At 41.7% G+C, this 19,344-nt stretch overlaps 3 long non-coding RNA genes across 4 annotated transcripts in view; 2 read left to right on the top strand and 1 right to left on the bottom strand.

Annotated features, from left to right (window-relative positions):
- Positions 1-5,624: 5,624 nt before the first annotated feature.
- On the bottom strand, positions 5,625-9,462 carry LOC308577291. Of its 2 annotated transcripts, XR_014003569.1 has the most exons (3): positions 9,422-9,462; positions 7,934-8,057; positions 5,625-6,256 (listed from the first exon to the last, which is right to left on the bottom strand). It is a non-coding gene; the product is annotated as an uncharacterized lncRNA (long non-coding RNA). The 2 variants fall into 2 exon arrangements; XR_014003570.1 differs by lacking the exon at positions 9,422-9,462 and having other exon boundaries at positions 7,934-8,751.
- Positions 9,460-16,595, top strand: LOC308577294. The gene is made up of 2 exons (XR_014003574.1): positions 9,460-9,548; positions 16,317-16,595. It is a non-coding gene; the product is annotated as an uncharacterized lncRNA (long non-coding RNA).
- Positions 16,596-18,046: 1,451 nt separating this feature from the next.
- Positions 18,047-19,344, top strand: part of LOC308577240 — a 57,305-nt gene continuing 56,007 nt past the window's right edge. The window contains exon 1 of the long non-coding RNA XR_014003538.1: positions 18,047-18,148. This is a non-coding gene — a long non-coding RNA (uncharacterized lncRNA). The remainder of the gene's footprint in view (positions 18,149-19,344) is intronic.

The raw sequence follows: 19,344 nt of genomic DNA, 5'->3' as shown, positions 1-19,344 counted from the left end.
GGAACAAATGAGGACACCAGCAAATAAAAGACACAAGTGTAGATAACTAACTGACAAGGCTATCACTTTATGTTCTCTTGTATGGAATCTATGGTGTTTTATCAAACCAAAGCTAGTGCTAATAACACATTGGTGTGGGGAAAATGTGTCCATTGCTTCCTCATATAAATTAAAGCCAACAGTAATTGTGACATCTTTGGCTTCGATTGCAAGATAGGTGAAAAGAAGAAATTTCACATAAAGAAAGTTACAAAAAAAAATGTTCTCCTAATCCTCCCTTTTGCCATTTCTGTCCAACCATGATTCCCCCTTACCCAGCCCCCCCCAATCGCTGCATGCCCTGTCCTACTTTGTTCAAATGAGTCCCCTTATACTCCAGAAAGATCTGCAGGGAGGAGGAATGGTCAGAAAATTTTCCTTCCACAAGCTACTTTACAATCCACTTATCCACTTTACTCTTCATATTTCAGATCTGCACACATGCGCAGCAGCAGTAAACTTGCTAACATAAGACAATGCTTACATATTAATAGCATTGCCCCTTTACCACATTTCTTATTCCTTTATCATATTTGTTAGCAAAATTAATGGCATCATTGGTTAAGGAGAATTACAGACCTGCCTCTGTTCAGAAAGCCAAGTATGAGGGCAAGGCTGGTAGCTGCAGCAGTGTCACCAGTGATGCCCAAGGGGTGTGTCAGGAGCCCAGGCTGCTGTCTAGATAACATAGCACGCATCGTAATTAGCTTGAAGATTTATTGCAAAACAAACAATCAGTCTCGGATGCTCTATCGGAGCTTTGTACCTTATGATTCAGTTGACCCTTCTGAGGAGTGCTTCCTGGTTCTGCAGAATATCCTGAAACTATGACCCTTACGTTTCTGTGTTTGTTTCCTGTCTAATACCTTCCCCATATGTCTACTCCTTGGGCTCAGGGGATTAATTGCCTCCTCTTCCGGTGAGGAAATGTTACCCCTCCTGCTTTCCGAGCCTGACTGTGCTTCTTGAGTGAGTTGGTTCTCTCCATCCTGCTCTCTGCTAACTCCTTATCCACATTCCATTCTGTGTCAGAGAGAGGGGGAGGAGGACTGCTCCTATCTGTCTGACTGCTTCCTAACTCACACTGTGCTTCTCTGTTTGGGGCAGATGTGTTCATGACAGGGTGCTGGGTGCTGGGGGTGGGCAGGCCAGGCATCTGCCTTAGTGAGTACTGCAAGGAAACATCCTCTCCAGAGATCGCCCCTGTAAACTAAATGCTGATGTCAGGCCTTTGGAGGATCGCACATTTACCATAGATGCCTACCATGGCTACTTTCTTATTTTCTTTTTTGAAGACTCATCTCTTCACCCACTTGATTCGTCATCTTTAGCAATGTCCATGTTCCATGGAATGAAGACAGAAGAGGGAGAAAAACTGAGCCAGCTGGTGACCACTGGTCATGCTCCTATGTTTTGGTCATAACCCTACACATGTACAAAATATAAACATGCAGACTTTGCATGCTTGGGCAGAAACCCAGCCTTTTTAGGGACCCCTGGTTTTGCAGAGAGCCTGCACACAAACACTTTGCACCCACCAATTCTTTTTCACAGTTTATGAAACTGACTGTAAACATTCCAGATTCCAGACTCCCAAGCCTTCATCCAAGCACAACCTGGTTGGATGGCACTTCATATGAAGTCAAAGTTATAAGTTATGGTCTGCTTCCTATGGAGCAATGCTTCCAGTCCTGGGTATTTTCTGGCTACAGTGCTTTAAAGTCCTAAGAGGATAGCATTTGATCATGACTGACCTCCAGTTCAGCCAGTGACCCAAAGATGAAAACGTTATGGATCCTATTACAAAGCTCATCTCAAAAAAATCAATAAGCTATCTCAGTATATTATAAATCGATCAGTTGTCCTTATAAATGTTAAAAGGCTGCTCGATAGGCAGCCAGTTGCCCTATTTATTTAAATACACACAACTGAGCTAGTTATTCATCTAATATCAAAGCTGATCCTTGACTAGTTCTTTCTTGAGGAGCCCATGTCATGGAATGCAAAGGTTATAGGTTATAGAGCCAAAAGCTCAAAAGCCTGAGACTCAGTGCATATCCTGTGAGACTGTGGATGATTGAGATGAATGTCTCTGAGATCTGGGGATAGAGTGAGGCAGTAGCTACCCCGGTGCCCTTGCCTATGGCCACTAGACCATGCCACCATGTTCCCAACAACACTTTTAAATGGGTCCACCCAGTTGCCTGTGGGGAACAGACAAGCAGGACCTGAACACGACAGCACTCTCCCCTCTTGTGGTTTCCAGCAACTGGTATTCAGAAGCATTGCTGCCTCCAGCCATGGAGGCAGAGCACAGCCACCATGGCTAGTAACCATTGATAGTCCCCTCCTCCATGAATTTGCCCTATTCTCTTTTAAAGCCATCCAAGTTGATGGCAATCACTGCCTCCTGGGGGAGAGTGTTCCAGTTTAACTATGTGCTGCGTTAAGAAGTTTTTAATTTTATCTGTCCCAAATCTTCCAATATTCAGCTTCATTGGATATCCACAAGTTCTAGTGTTATGGTGAGGCTTCCTCCTTTGAACAGTGTGCATACATGCAGGGGAGGAAGAGAATTTGCTTGAGGTTACCTTCACCCCATTTTCTGTGGTTATGCACACTATACGACCTAAAACATGGCAGCTGGTTTCATTGCCTTTTTCTCAAGCTAGTACTGTGACTGCCTGGAAATGTACCTCAAATGAGGATGTGAGCATTGCCTACACAAAAAGGAAAGGGGTGGTGAGAGTGACTAAAGAGCAATTACTCACTCTTCTCCAAAGTACAAAAGCAAGGATGAAATTGACTGGCAGCAGATTTCAAGGAAATAAAAGGAAGGAGGTTTGTTTATTCTAGCATTCATTGCCAGCGGATATTGTGAGGAGTAGTGTTACGGTTGGATTTAAAAGCAGTGTGAAAGGTTCATTGAGAACAGGTCTCTCAAAGATGCTTTGCCAAGATGATCAGGAATATGACCTCATTTTAAACAAGCCTTGAGCTCTTGTTCATTGGAAGGGACATGGCAAAGCTCTCCTGGTTCAACTTGCTGCATGCTTTCTCCATTGCAATACACATAAATATGTCTTAGTGAATCTAGTTAACCCAAGTGGGGGTTGCAAGAAATGATGCACTTCTGTTCAAGAAGTCCATCCTAACCTGGTTTTCTATTGCCAGGCTCCCCCTGCTCCCCAAACATTCAGTCATCATTCTTTGGCCACATAATGCAGTCTTCAGTCTTCATTCAGCCGTAAATGGGTTTCCCCAACTCCCATCCCTTTAGGGAGTTAGTTGTTGTTTTTTTTTGGGGGGGGGGAATTATATACTAAATATTTTTTCGTACTTCTGCACACTTGTGGGTTTTTCATTGCTGGCATGATGATAGCGCCATAAAGATCACTATTAGGAAATATAAGTGGGAATGCTGCTGTATATAGTGTTTCTGTTCAGGATTCCAACCACTTCACTCCATCCCCCTCCCCAGCTTCCTGTTTCTTTCCCCATCAGCATCCCATGGCAATCCAGCAACCAGCTGAACAAAATCTGGGTCTTGATTCAGGCACATGGTACACATTTAACTCTTTCCCACCAAAATAAATGGGACTTTAAAATGCCACACGTTAGCTGTTTCATGCCCAAGATTTGCTCAGCGCTCAAATTCTGGCTGCATCAGTCAGAATTTGCTCTTCACTTTACTGGAACAAACTACCCAATGAAAGGTCTGTGCACTATTAGGGACATTAAAAAAAATTAACAAGATCTGACATTATCAAAGCTATTCTTTTGCTTACAGCAAGTATAAATGATGTGTTTTCAGTCTTTCAAGCTTAATTCATTCAGACATTAAGCTACTGAAGAGCCTTTACTCCACAGCGACACATGCTTATTTTTTTACAAAGATGTTGAAAGCTGACAATAGCAAAACACCATATCATTTTTCAATTCTTATTGTTTGTTGAAGGCAAAAGCTGCAAATTTATTCGTTTCCCTGTGATCTTCGGAGGAAGGGCAGTATATAAATTTAATAAACAAACAATAAACAAAAAAGACACCTTCTGCAAAGTGTTGCACTATTCAAGTCAGACCCCAAGCCTATTCCATAATATTCAATCCAATCTACCCCCCCCCCAACAATCAGTCAGCATCCCATGGCTACTGAGCATGGCTGACCTCATAGGGCTGCCCCCTCCTAACTTAGGGTTTTATACTTTTGCAAAACTTGGGGTTGGTCCAATGCTGCTGATCCTCTAATGCAGGGGTCCTCAAACTACAGTCCGTGGGCCACATCTGGCCACCAGGTTCCTGAACCCGGCCTGCCCGGCAAATGCAGAACCTGCCACTGTCTAACGGGTCTGCATGTGTTTCCATCTCTCCCCCCGCCCCACCGCGTGTGGGGACCGGAACTGACGTCAGGAACCCCATGTGAGGCAATTGCTACTTGTGCAGCGCAGAGGAGAGGAGAGGAGAAGAGAAGAGGGAGGGGGTGCAAGCGAGCAAAGTGAAAAGGAAAGGAAGGAAGAAGCTGGTAAGTGACATCAGAGGTGCTGTCATGAGGAGCCTTTTGCTGCCATTCAGAGAGGGAAGGGAAAGGAGGTTAAAAAACACACACGCACTCATCTGCCCGTTCTTCCGGCTCAAAGGAGCACTTGGCTGGGCTTGTGGTGGCCCCACTCCCGGGTGAAGGAGACCAGGACGGGCCTAGCCTAGCTTGCACTGGGAGGGACGGCTTTTACTTTTACCTCAGCCAAGCCGCCATTCCCATTTCTCTCTCCACCCCTCCCTCCGTGAGGAGGTTTATTAGTATTTTGTGAAGTAGCAAACAAGAAAACTGAGCATCACAAGAAATCAAACAAGGTTATACTCAACACAGACAATTGTCTCCTCAGATTGTGAGGTATTTCCCCCTTCTTCATGAAGCTGAGTAAGACCAGGGGAGGACTCTTTGACAAATATGGAACCAGATATTGTCCATCTCAATAGCTAAAAGCAGGCCCATACTTCCCATTGAAATACTTATAAGTTTATGTTGATTTAAATCATTCTTCATTTTAAATATTGTATTGTTTTTTCCTATTTTTTGTGTACCACAAATAAAATATGTGCAGTGTGCATAGGAATTTGTTCATGGTCCCCTGTTTAAAAAGTTTGAGGACCCCTGCTCTAGTGTGAGGATCCTGCCATTTTTGCCTCATAAGCAAAAGGGTTCACTTCTGAACATCAGAAAAAGAAAAAGCTATTATTAGTGTACCTAAGAGAAAGTTTATCAATTTTTTCTAAAGCTTCTAACTTACTTACTAAAGCTTCTAGGATTTTGCTGTAGTTTGTTCCAAAAGCTTCAGGGACACAGAGGTACTCGTATTCTGAGGACTTGTCCGATCTTAATTCAGTAGCTACTGAAAGCCTTCACAGTTTCTCCCAGTTCCTGTTCAACGAGTTTCCATTCACTGTGTTTTAAAGTGTGATTATAAACAGCTCTCTTGATTATTTGTTTTATGTAACTGTTCTAGAGCTTCTGATTGCTTCCTTGATTAGGAGCTTGATTGTATTATTGGTTTTTGAGTATCATAAAAAGGGAGTCAGAGGTTGGCTGCCATTCAACACTTTTATTGCTATTTTTTGTGTTTCCCCTTTGAGATACAGTATTACCTCCAAGTTCAAAAAGTAGGTTGTACATTTTTACAAAGAGAAATGCCACCCATCTCCCAGATCATCTGCTACAATGTTCTGCATTAAATCCACACAATGCTTTTTGAGTTCTGCAAATGATTTTAAATGTTTACATGGAACATGCGTTCTCAATCCCTTGGGTCATAACTTTGAACAATACATTTACCACTTACTCCAATGGTGATGATGACTTATTAGACACTTATTACCCAAAGACCTACAAGTAACTGACCAATATGTATGATTGGATGCTACTGCAGTATCAAAGCATGCGTGTATTTCAGTGTAATGACGATAGTACGTCACAGCTTTCACCCTGATATCAGTATTTCAATGTAAAAATCCCCACAATGCAGTATTATTGCTATTCTTAATGACCTCAAGTTAGAGTTTTTGACATCCAGAATGTCCTGGTAGGATGGCTGAAAATAACAACACAGTCAGCTTGAAATTAAATTATAGTTCTTTGTGCTGGACCGCAGGTCAAAAGGAGGGCTTATTGAAGTGGTTGTATGCAGAGATACCAAAGAAGGATGTCAAAAACACCAGAGCTCTCGTGCTTTATTAAGGAAAAGGTGTAGACTTTTTATTTATTGAGGAACTCATTTTAGTGATTTATTGTAATCATTTCGTTATGCACTTTAAATAATACGTAATAATAATACCCCCGCCAATTTTGTTAGTCATGTCATTTTTAAAAACTTATGTGTGTACAATTTTGTAACAAGAAAATAATGTAATAAATAAATAAATTATGCATCAAGTTTAAAAACCTACAAAATGGTTAAAAGCAACAACCATCAAAATTTAACACATCAATACAGAAAACAAAACACCACCCTTCACATAAAACAAACAAAAACTTACAGCCCTGTTTCCTTATAACTGGTGGGAGCTGCAAAGGCATACAGGAGGAAGACAGAGGTCTGTCCCTGCCCACTATCCTAGTGCCAGCAGCTTTCCTCTAAGAGAATATCATGCTTTTCTGAGATGTGCCCTGAAGGTAGTAGTGGGGAAGCACTGCAGTTCCATCAGCAACATTTGCAAAGATGACACCAGAAGACCATAAAACAAAACAGGTAACTCACCACCTGCATGAAATTTCCCCCATCTCTTTCCTAAACATAAAGGGCCATGCATTACCAATACATTGCATCATTTCAGAAATGCAAGGTGAGACGCACAATGGCATGGCAGGCTGGCATTTATCCCCCAGGAAAAAGGCTTTGTATCTGCACTCATTATTTTAGCTGAATTGTTGTAAGCATATAGCCAAGATATCTTAAGTGCCAACTTAAAAAGGTAAACTCTGAATTTGATGACATTGCATTGAGTTACATGAAAGTGCATGTATCATATAAGGGACATACATTAGAAATCAGCATTGGTTATGGTTTCCTCGTGAGTGTATATGCTCAGCAGCAAATCAGTGTGTCCTTGTGCAAAATATTTTGCAGCATTTAAATGGTTTAGTCTTTTTCTGCTGATCTTTGGGATCTCCAAATAGCTTTTCAAATCTCCAGAATATCAAGCTAGTTTGGAAAACAGAATGGTTGTTTGGCGTCCTTCTTGTCTTATTTTGTCTGAGCTGGGCTTGCCCATCCCTAATTGTTCCTGGCAAAATGGGACACAGCATGCTCAGAATTAGTTAATGGAGCATGAAATCTTACCTGCAGATGCTGTGAATCCAGCAAGTGGATGTAAGCTATCAATCAGGTCCAAGTGCAGCCTGCTTCGTTGCACATTCTCAATTGTTTGTATTCTTGCTTGCAACATTCACATCACCCTTATCATCCAGGGACTGGTGAGCTTGGATAACTCATTGTATGCATTTTGCTGAGGGTTGTATTCCCGCCCCGCCCCCCATTCTTTTTCTTTTTGGTAAGCCACTTCCACATTATATGAATAACCTTTTCAATCAAGTCTGCTCCTCTCGATAAGAAATAAAACCTGGGGAGAGCCCATCTTTAAAAATGTATATATTTATAAAGCATTCAGTAAACGCACAGCTTTTCTGGGGACAACTCTATTACACCTTATTATTTTTAATACTGGAGTTTTTCCTGTTTCAAATGGCATGATAAACATATCTATCCTTCCTTGTCAATTCTGATTACACGTCATATTTGAAGTCTAAAATGTAGAATTGCACCTGTCCTGTTCAGCTTCTGTAATAGTGAATTGCTTTTTGTTACCTCCATAAAATTTGAAAGAAGTTTTATAAGGATACTAATTGTGGACCCGGTACTTCAGAACTTCTCAATTCTGTGATGTTATCCCATGGGCAGCTGGACTCAGGTATCTAACCTGACTAGACAAGGTTCATATACTTTAGGTGTGATGACAGGGCAGGGCTAGGAATCAATTTAAATATTTATGTTTCATAAAAAAATTAACTGTTGTGGGCAACTTGTTGTGTTCTTACTTGGTGCATACCAACACATAACATCAGGGCAGGAGGGAAATACTACTGCTGTAACTATGGTCATTTGTAAGTTTGCAAATTAGCTGGAGATAAATGTGATTCTATGTCAAATCAAGTCACATCTCATTGTGTTGTGTTGCCATCCCTCCCTGCCATATTCTTCTTATTTGATTGCTAGGGAAGGAGGTAGTGGTTCCTGTACAAAAAAATGGAAAGTAACATATCCTTTTTGAAGTCCTTGGGCCTCTGAAGAACACAACATACAATCTGTCAGATGTATACTTGTTTTGTATTTACTTGAAAGGTAATCTCTTTTTAGAAAATGGGTAGGCATGTTAAGTGACCTAAGTTTCAAAACACGTATTTGGCAAATACCTTGCAAAAGGGTTTTTTTAAGCCAGGTGTTTTAGGTTAGCACTTAATAAAAGGCCTGTACACACAATTGCCACGTTGAAAACCCACTTAATAAATAGAAGCAAAGTTTATATGGTAAAGCAACACTACAGCAGGACCACTGGGATTCTACCAGCCAAATTTGATACACTTGTATGGTAGTGTTTCACTCTCCCCACTGTCCTGAGTGGTATAAGTTTTACAGTGCAATCTTATTTAGAAGTCTCACTGCATCCAATGTGGCTTACTCTCTATTAGTATGTGAATATTGGGTTGCAGCCTTCGTTTTTTTCCAAAGAAGCCAAGACCACGGGAGACTTATGCTGCTTTTGTAATGTCTGTTATCCTATATCTAGTATACTCTGTAGAACATACTGAAAACAATTGAAAACAGAGTTCTAAGGCAGACAACACAACCAATAATCACGCATCGCATTGCCAAAGAGCAACTGCTCTTTGCATTGCTTCACTTCAAAATGAGGTAAGCCAGGCCCACCGGGGACAGGGGTACTCCTGCTCCTTCTGCTGAGTGGAGCTTGTTAAGTTGTGGGTAAACATATCAGACAACACAGCGATTCTTCAAACAGCTCTTGTTTATTCACAGGCCAAAATAGAACTGAACTGAAGGGTTCAGCCAGCCTGCTTATATAGAGCTCCACTAGAACGCAACAGAAACCATTTTCTGTAACTATCCAATCACTGAACGTCGCTTTCGATCCCTTATTTGCATATGTGGACCTGAACTATCTACAGTATCCCCCTGCTGGCCCAGGGTGAGAACTTCAGTACATAACAGAGCTCTTGGCTTCTGCCCCAAAGTCCTGCTCTGACACTGCTTTCACAGCATTAAAAAAGATAACTAGTGTAAAAAGAAGCAGAGTGAGAGCACTCTATACCCACCCTCTGTCTAAAAGTGCTCCTACTAGTGCTACATATCTATGGGAATCCAAAATTCCAAGATTTCTCCAAGGATTCCAAGTGACCTCACAGTCGGATGGGCTCAGGAGGTTGGAATGGTCCAGAATAGGTAAGTCAGCTTGCCATCCTCCCCACCCCAATCCAAGCAAAGGTTAAGGGGATTGGTGAATAATGACCTATATACTATTAAAAACAGGGTGTACTGAAATATTCTTTCATATGGGGGGGGGCAATACGAGAACGGGCCTTCTCTGCAGTGGCTCCCCATGTATGGAATGCTCTCCCCAGGACAGTTCGCCTGGCGCCTTCATATTACACCTTTTCCTTTTCAACCAGACCTTAGGTTGATTTGATTGACATCCTATACCCTTTTAAAATGTGTTTTTTTTGGGGGGCGGGCTATTGGGTTATTGTTTTATTTTTATTAGGTATTTTGAGGTTTTATGTTAATTTTATTCTGTGACCCCTGGGTATAGAGTGGCATATAAACTCAGTAAATAATAATAATAATAATATCTACTCCATCACCCATTTTTTTAAAAAAGGGTTTCCAGATAGAAAGGTTGAGTCTATGAGAGTAATCTAAGTGATAGTAATGTAAAGGCCCATTGCTTGGCCCTCCCTGCTGCAATTGCTATTGGCAGAAGAGTAACTTTCCCTAGCTTTGAATTCCACTTTCTGTTGGCATTCATGGTCTGTAATAGCATGCCAGAATCACCTTGCAGGAATGGCAGTAGTATTAGGTATGCTTCACTAGCTAGCTGAGCTCTGAAGTCTCCAATTTATTGCTTCACAGCACAATGTATGACTGGAAGCCTCAATATTCCGGCCAAGGAACTCTGTTTTTAGGAATCTTAGGCGTCTTTATTTCCACACAATACTCTTCTAATGTCTTCGGAAACATTTGGGTAACACAGATCAGCATCATATACACAAATGGTATGGAAAATGTAGAAAACATTCAACAATCCTTATGTTGTTTCCGTGTAAAGTAACAATATGGATGGCGGGGAAGGAGAGGGGTAGGAATTGGGACATAGTTTATCTGGATGACTAAAAATATGAGATAAGCAAGATTCAGACAACTGGGGCCATGGGTTCCATGCAGTGTGCATGGTCCTGGCACCAAAATTTGTGGGTGCCTGACCCCTTCATGGGGAATTTTGTGGGTGCTCAGGCACCCAGGGCCCCAGGGAGTTGGCACCTATGAGTTACACTGTGTGGGAAGATATTATTATGTATTTCAGTAATGATTATTACTGTGAATGTGATGAAGTGCGTTCTGCATTTATGTTAGTTATCGTCACAGCCACACCATGTGACAATTCACTAAGTTTGGGTTTATGACACACACACACACACACACACACACACACACACACACACACACATCACTTCCCACTACAAAAAGTCCCAAAGTGAATTGAAACCAGAGTAAATATACAACAGTGAAAGTACATAAGCATGTTAAAGCACAATTGATTAGAAATATTCAATAACTGGTGCCACCTAACCCCTTTTTGTTGTACTGGTGGGGGAAAGGGACATGGACTAAAATGCCACTAGGGGAGCATATGGCTGTTTAAGAAAGGACATGTGGGCTCAAAACTCCCATGTCTAAATCCTATCCACAAGACCACAGTAACTCTCAGTGCTTTGAGTGATGATTTTGCCCACAAGGTTTAAATGGCAAGAAAATAGTCATAAAGAGTACCCATCTCTAATGACCACATTCCTTATTTTGGTATCCTTTAAAAGCCCTTTCTTTTTGGTTGATTTAAAGAATATTTACAATTTCATTTTATACAAGTTGTTCCTCTTTTAACTTTCTCGAATTCTAAAACATTGCTTTACATTTATTTTCACTTTGATAAGAATCAAAGCCCACTCAAAGCTAGTTGAAATATGGAAAATTTCAGATTCTTTGAAACTGTGGGAGAGATTTCACAGAATATTTTCTGGGGAGAGAGACAGAATTCTTCAAAAGTTTGGGAGGTGGACACAGACACAAAAAGAAAATCTGGGTCAAAATTTATCATGTATGTTCTCCTGTAGTGGGGAGGGGGGAAGAATCCACAAAGGATATGTTTTTCCTATCTGTAGCTTATTTTAGACCTGCCTCCCCCCCCCCACCACCACCTGTTTGCTCTTGAGTCCCTTCCAGGTCAAAGTCAATGGCAGCAAAGAATATAGAGTTGAATATAAATATAGTCCCTCATACTTTGTGGGGACTTTGCTAGCTTACTGATAAACGCCACAAACCTTACCAACAAAGTCAACAACTCTTCTAACTCCTTCCCTGTCACGGTGTTTGGTCTTGTATTACAGCATAAAAAGTCTCCTATTTGAAAGGGACAAAACCCCCACTAAAGCATAAGAAGGAACATTTGCAGCGCTTCAGTAGGCCACTTTTTGTATTGTGTACAGGTGTGGTAAATGCCAAATCAATAAGACTTCAAATTACAATTGACTTTTTAAAAAAATTGAACAAACTGCTCTGAGATAGTTTTAAAGAAAAATGACACTGCTTATTTTCACCAAGAATTATTTTCATTGCATCCGTCTCAGGTTGTACTATATTTTAAGGTTACATGGTGAGTCATTTCGTAAACTACTAATGCTCTCTCTGCTTCTATAATATTCTGTTACAATATTCCAGCCTTACATCTGCGTGCCAAAATTATGTCAACCGCATGAAAGAGGGAAATGGGGATTCTGTTTCAATAACTGAAAAGAAGCCAATGATGTAAACTAAATATGACATAATAGGCATCACTGAAACCTGGTGGGATAAGTCCCACGATTGGAATGTAATAATGGAGGGATACAATCTATTTCAGAGAAACAGACCAGACAAGAAAGGAGGAGGAGTGGCATTATATGTCAGGGATGTGTATACCTGTGAAGATATCCAAGATTTAGAACCTCAAAGCCAAAGTGAGAGCATTTGGGTCAAAATTAAGGGAGAGAAGAATAACAGAGACCTCATTGTGGGAGTTTACTATAGATCCCCAAGCCAAACGGAGGACATAGATGATGCCTTCCTGGAACAGATGGCCAAGCATGCAAAAGGAAGGGAGATAGTAGTAATGGGGGACTTCAATTACCCGGATATTTGTTGGATGTCAAACTCAGTCAAGAGCATAAGGTCAAACAGATTCCTCACTGGCCTTGCAGGCAACTTCATTGTCCAGAAAGTGGGAGAAGCAACAAGAGGAACAGCCATTTTAGATCTGGTCCTAACCAATGTTGATGACCTGGTTAGTGGGGTAGAAGTGTAAGGATCATTAGGCGCGAGTGATCATGCTCTTCTGAAGTTTACTGTAATGGGTATGGGGTTGCTCGTGCGTAAGTTGCCGCCTCTCCTGGTTATGTTGCCTTGTTAAACCTTTCTGTCTGGACAGCCCTTCAATTCGTGGCTGCCTCAGTCGCTAGCAGAATCCGTCAGTGGGCGTTTCTTAAATCTTTTCCAACATAAAAGTTGTTTGACACCCAGTCTCCCCCTACTCTCTCTGCGCGGAAGTCTTCTGCGCAGGGTGGGCGTGGGTAGCAGAGGACCCGTGCTCTCCCCGCTGGTGTCCGGTGAAGAGTCCTGGAGCCCTCTCGCTGATTCCCCCATCAGCCCCTCTATATCCCTGGTGTTGCACTGATTTGCTTCCCCATCTGCGGAGCTGCCTCTCTCCCTGCTGGGCCCTTCTCCAGCATCATTTGAGAGCCTTCCCTCCGCCTCTAGCTCCGATGTCAGTTCCCTGACATCCACCTGCCCCCCAGGACCCCCTCCACCCCCCAGCCCGACCTGTTGACCCAACTTCGTCCCTTTCTTCGGCCGACGATGCGGGGAACCCACGGAAGGACCTGTCACCATCCTCTGAGGATTCAAAACCCGCTTCCCACCCGCTCTGATCCCTTCCCTCGGGGTGGACCTCCGAGTCTGATTCTTCTTCCTCTGAAACCTCTTCTCCCTCCCCTTCGGAGACAGAAAACCCCACAAAATCCTCTTCATCCAGTTGTGTCATTCACATTCTAGACAAGCTTTTAGATTTTGTTCCACAGAAATTAAGGTGACAGCATAAAAGCCAACAATATCTATTTTCTAGTTTTCAATTTCTTACTTTGAGAGTTCTGATTTGCCAATGCTCTTCAGTTAACTAGATTCTATTTCCCAAAAACCGAGGGTGGTATCTAAATAGCAGGGTTTTGAGAAAGTTCATGTCAAAGGTTCTACAAACTTTTCTGCAAACGCTGCACATTGCTACTGAAAACTTATTTTGGCTCTCAAAAGACATCTTTCCTATCTGTTATTTTTATTTATCTATGAATCATCTTTTAAGTGTGTGTCAAGGTGATTTACAAACATAATTAAAACAGCTAAAAGTAGTTTTAGTATAGAAAATAACTGAAAATAGGTTTAACAACAATACAAAATGAACATTTAGGAACCGCCCTGAAATCTATGGGTATAGGGCAGTATACAAATTTAATAATCATCATCATAAAGGCACAGACCTTTTTATCCAGGTATATCTGAGGCAAATCCTAAAGCTATTAGCAATGCTAGTTAAATTATCAATAATACCTAATTCCAAATGCATTAGGTGAAAGAAAACTTCATTGGAATCCATTTAATTCTAAGAGAAGTCATTGTGATCAAAGTGTTAGGGCATGCCTTGGTCAATCTAATTTATGGAGAAATATGGGTAGAATTCAATATACTGCTAAGAGTGCTATGGAGTGCTTTGCAAGTAGGGAATGGGGTTTGCTCTCAGAACAAAATGTTTCTCCATCTTCTCCCACTGTGTGCCCCTTGTGCACTCCGTAATACAGTTACAGGTTTTTCCCCAACCTATGTGACCGATGTGATTATACATGCCTAACTAGTGTGAGATATAAACAAAGAAACAAAGAATCCACAACTCTCTTAAAATACACAGTTGTTTTGCTTTGCAACTGAATATTTTTTTTGGGGGGGGAGACTTCGAACCTTGCTGTGATTAGGGTTTCCAGGTCAGGAACCTCCCAGATCCTGGGATTTCAAGACCCAAACTTGACACCTAGGGGCAGACCCTGATTATTTTTCGCTGAGCTCCCTCCTACCACTGAGCCCTGGAGAAGAAGGTTAATTGGGAGACATGAACTGACAGGTGGGAAGAGGGAAGAACTGCCTCTTCCCGAGTCTGTGCAATATACATCCAGTTTTTACCGGCCAAAGTTTGCAAGCTGCATGCATTGTCTCCATAAGAAATAAATAGAAGTACTCTTCCCCATCTGAAGAGTCGAACCCTCCCTCTGCCACTGGGGAAGGGGGAGGGCAAGCAAACCAGGAGGCTTCAGGTCAGCCCTAGAGGTCTAGCAACCCAGCTGTGAATTTCACTCATCCTGCTGGCCTGCTTTGTCATCCCATCTTCCCTGAAGCTGGAATCACATGCAATCTTATACTCCTCTACTGCAAAATAAGCTCTATTCAGTTCAGTTGGGTTTACTCCCACCATATATGTGCATATGATTGTAGCCTCACCCATTTGTTGTGGGCTCTGGATTGTGGATCTTTGGGCCCTAAACATGCATGGGTAATCAATTAGACCTGAAATCATTGCTGAATGAGCAGTTCTTTGTAGCACCCTACAAAAATATACCATGTCGTTTCACAAAAGTTTTCTTCCCTCGTGAAAGAGTTTTGCATTTTTTCTGTCTCATTAGCAAGCTGCTTTAGAGTTGTTGTTTTGTTTGTTTGTTTGTTTAGAATTTCAGTGGATACGAGTGGTTTTGACTTACTTTACTGTTGCAAAGAGACCAATCTCTCTCTTTCTCCCTCTGTGTGTGTATCTTTCTCCAGTGCTCTGCAGTCTCCCCTGCTGCCCATGCTTCCTGATCCAGAAAAGCCCATGGTAGGAGTTACCTAATGAAATCTTCCCTGGAATTTTGTTAAATCCTGGGAAACTGGGAGGCTGTCTACCAACTGCCTGACATAAATGTGCTCACTGATTTTGTTTGAAGGAAAGGCCTTCCTTTTACCTGCAAAAAAACTTTATTTCAAAACAAGATTTATTTCAAAGCAAAATGAGCCTGTCAGCTGCTCAGTGACCTCTCAACTTGCAAGGTAAAGGACCCCTGGGCGGTTAAATCCAGTCAAAGATGACTATGGGGTTGAGGCGCTCATCTCGCTTTCAGGCCGAGGGAACCGGCGTTTCGCCACAGACAGCTTTCCAGGTCATGCGGCCAGCATGACTAAACCACTTCTGGCGCCATGGAACACCATGACAGAAACCAGAGCGCACGGAAATGCCATTTACCATCCCGCCACAGTGTTACCTATTTATCTACTTGCACTGGCATGCTTTCGAACTGCTGGGTTGGCAGGAGCTGGAACAGAGCAATGGGAGCTCACTCCGTCGTGGGGATTCAAACTGCTGACCTTCTGATCAGCAAGCCCAAGAGGCTTAGTGGTTTAGACCACAGCACCATGCACGTCATGCTTACACCAACTTGCATGCTTACAGTAAAGCCCAGTGTAAGACATGTGGTTTTGAGGAAACAGAGTGCAGACCACTGGAGTGATGATTTGTGTGATGAAAAACAAAAACTCTTGGTCACTTTGAAAGTGAGGTAAGCACATCAGTAGGCCTGCGCCACACCCAGGAGAACGTTGCTCATTCACTCTTCCCCTTTTGATGATGTCTGAATGCAATTTCTTTTTTCATTAATTGACGGATAATGAGATGGTTAAATTAATGCAGGATTATTTTTTACCAGGTTGCTAGTTTTGGGCACTTAGGTCTTTTCTTTGACTTCTCTTGTTGTTTTCAATACAGAGGTTTTTTCCCCTCTCCCCTAAAGATATAAAGCTGAGAATCTGAAATGTCCGTTTCATACTTTCCAGGTTTTATCCAGATGGATGATATTGGAAAGAAGATAGGCAATTTTTGAGCTTGTCATGCTTAGAAAAGAAATTATTTGTGAATTTGAAGTCATTTGAAGTCGACAAATAAGTGCCTGCTTTTCCTCTCCTGATGCTCCTGTCAGTACCTTAGAAGCATCGCTAGGCAGACATTGTCAGATATTATGATGTCTGTCTCTCGTCTCGTAGAAGATTACTTTATTTCTGGCTATTTGTCAAAATGATTTGTGGCCTTATTAAAGTACTTGGATCAGTACCAAATTCTACTTCTGAGCTGCATTTTGTTTGTTTTTTCATTTTAAAACAAAGAAAGTTTTTTTCTATAAAAAAAAAGTTTTTCTGTGAATAAAGGATATTTCATTCTTGATAATGAAAATGTAATAATTTCCCATGTCATTTTGTTGACTGTTCTTGTCAATATAGATAAACAGTGGGGGGAAATCATTAAAAGTCAGCAGACCTAAGTCATTTTGGCTATCAAAAGATGGCCACAATTGTGGATAAGATTATTTAAAATAAAAATATATGTACTGTATAACAGTCAACTGCTTCTCCAAAGGATGCTTTCATATATACTTGGGTCTAACTTCTTATTCTCCTTCTTTAGTTTCATTTTGTCTGCTGGTATTTGAGGCACCTTCAAAGCAGAAATCAGTAATGTGCTGGTAAACTAACTCAAATGTAATGAAGGTTGTTTCCAGGGAGGGGCTTTATAACACAATTATGTTACTTTTGTACCTCTTCAACCAAGGAAAACTGCGTAGAGCTTTTCTCTCACCCTCCCTCCCTCTTTTACATGCACAAACATACATACATACACACACACCCCTAAAAAAAAAACAACCAGAGTCAGAGACAGCAGCACCCATATGAATAATGTGTTGTTTTCACTGGCTTAGGATGGGCGATCATAGACCTGCCCTACCGTTTTTCTGTTATTGCTTTTGAGGGCTGTCCTGTTTCAGTCCTGCTAGTGATTTTTATGATTGGCTAAGCAGAGGAGATCTAAAAAGGATCTCAGCCACTAAAAATGGTTTGATATGTTTGTAGGTAGCAGGAGAAAGACTAAACCACACAGCTTTGGATGTTTTGGAAGTTAAGAATCCTGGCAGGGCTACACCCCACTTTGTCCATAAGAGGGGACCCCCCTGCAGATATAGGTTTGCATTTTAAAAGTGAGTTTTTAAAAAATGAATCAAGGAACAAACCCATTGCACTTGCAAGATAACAAAAGGAGGAGAGGGTAGTTTAGGTTTAGCCTTAATAAAAACCTACCTAACTTGCACTTCATGAACCAAGGCACATTTGAAATTTACGCAATGAAGTTTTTCAATAAAAAGATACATATATTTGGAGGACTGGATGAGGGCCAACAAACCAAGCCTGAACACTGGTATAACAGACTTTGTGGGTGAGTGGTCCCCAGACTCAGAAGTTGGGAAGTTCACCAGTCTGAGTGGAGTTTCATTCCTCCTGAAGGAACTGTGTGTGTGTACTTTGGGGGTGTTCCCAGACCCACCTCTGTACCCGGAAGCTTAGGTGACCTCTGTGGCAAGGAGTACATATTATCAGCTTAGGTTGGTACATCAACTACATCTTTTCCTGTGTAATAGCTTAGCCACTGTGATTCATGCATTGGTAACCTCACAAATGGACTACTGTATCGTAGTCTCATTGCTGAGCAACAACATGCAGGGCTCAGTGGAGTGGGAGGCCAGCCAGCCAGAAGAGTCTCTGAGGTCAGTATCTAAAGGAGTCCAGGGGTCAAGGAATCTGATGATCATGGAGTCAAGGCTCAAGCAGGAAGTAGCAAGGTAGGACCAGGAAGTGCAAATGTTGTTACCAGTATCTGACTGCTGCTGGAAGCTCTGCTTAAGAAGGCTGAACCCAGCTGGTTCTCATCAGCGTATTTTCTGTATCCTTGAAGGCTGGTGAGCTGCAGGTGAAGTCACTCCCCCTTCTCCCCCTTCAGGCTGCTGTTCAGCACACAAAGCTGACTCCTGGCTCATGAAATACTGTAATGCACTCCATGTAGGGGTTCATTTTGGATTGATCTAGAAGCAGCTACTGCAAAATGCCAGGTTATCGAGTTGAGCATCTGGATGTGCACATATTACACCTGTGCTCAGGGAACTGCTCTGCCTGCTGATCAGCTATAAGGTTATGTTCAAGATCTTATGAAGCCCTGAACAACTTGGGCCCAGGTTACCTGAAGGGCCGCATGTCCCTGTGCAGACTTGTAAAATCGCTTCAAAAATTCTAATTGTGATTCTACAGAATATTATTGTTGCCATCAAGCTACACAAACAGACTGGCACTAAAAGCATAATTTAAGAACCTGCTTAGAACAAAGGTCTACATTAAATTCCATAGCACAGGTTTAGCTTAAAAATAGCAATCCAGACAACATACATGTTGTCTTTGTGACATAGATCTAATGCCCTCTGATCCAATCCCAGGAAATATCTTTTTTAAAAAAATTAGTTTTACGGACATCTAATATTTTAAGTTTACAACTGATGGATATTCTTTTAAAAAAATGTATATAAAAATGTGTTGGTCTGAACTCTGGTTAAGTGGTTTTGATAAAGCAAGAAGTGCTGCTCATACATTACAGATTATATTTGATGTACAGTTCATTATGCTAACAACCAAGAATTTCAGTGGCAAAAGAGTCCTAGAAGCAAAATATTTGGCTATCCATTGATAGACTTACATAAAAGCTTATTATCTCACAAATGCATACAAATGTCATCCTTTTCGTTTCTTATAGGATCTGACATCCAGTCAGTTTCTATTTAACTCTGTAGTGAGGAAGATTAGAAGGTAGGAACAGCCACACAGGGTCAGCCCAGTGGATCGTGCCCCGTGAACAAGGCCAGAACTGAAGGATTCAGTGTACAGAACTAGAGGTGTTCTCTGTTCCTCACCACATACTCCCAGTGCCTTCACCACATACTCCCAGCTTCAGTCTCCACTTAATGGAGATGTTCTGAACATTTTGAAGGAT

Source organism: Podarcis bocagei (genome assembly GCF_964188305.1).
Source record: "Podarcis bocagei genome assembly, chromosome: 2".
Taxonomy (NCBI): Eukaryota; Metazoa; Chordata; class Lepidosauria; order Squamata; family Lacertidae; genus Podarcis; species Podarcis bocagei.
This window is presented reverse-complemented; position numbering and strand designations above follow the sequence as displayed.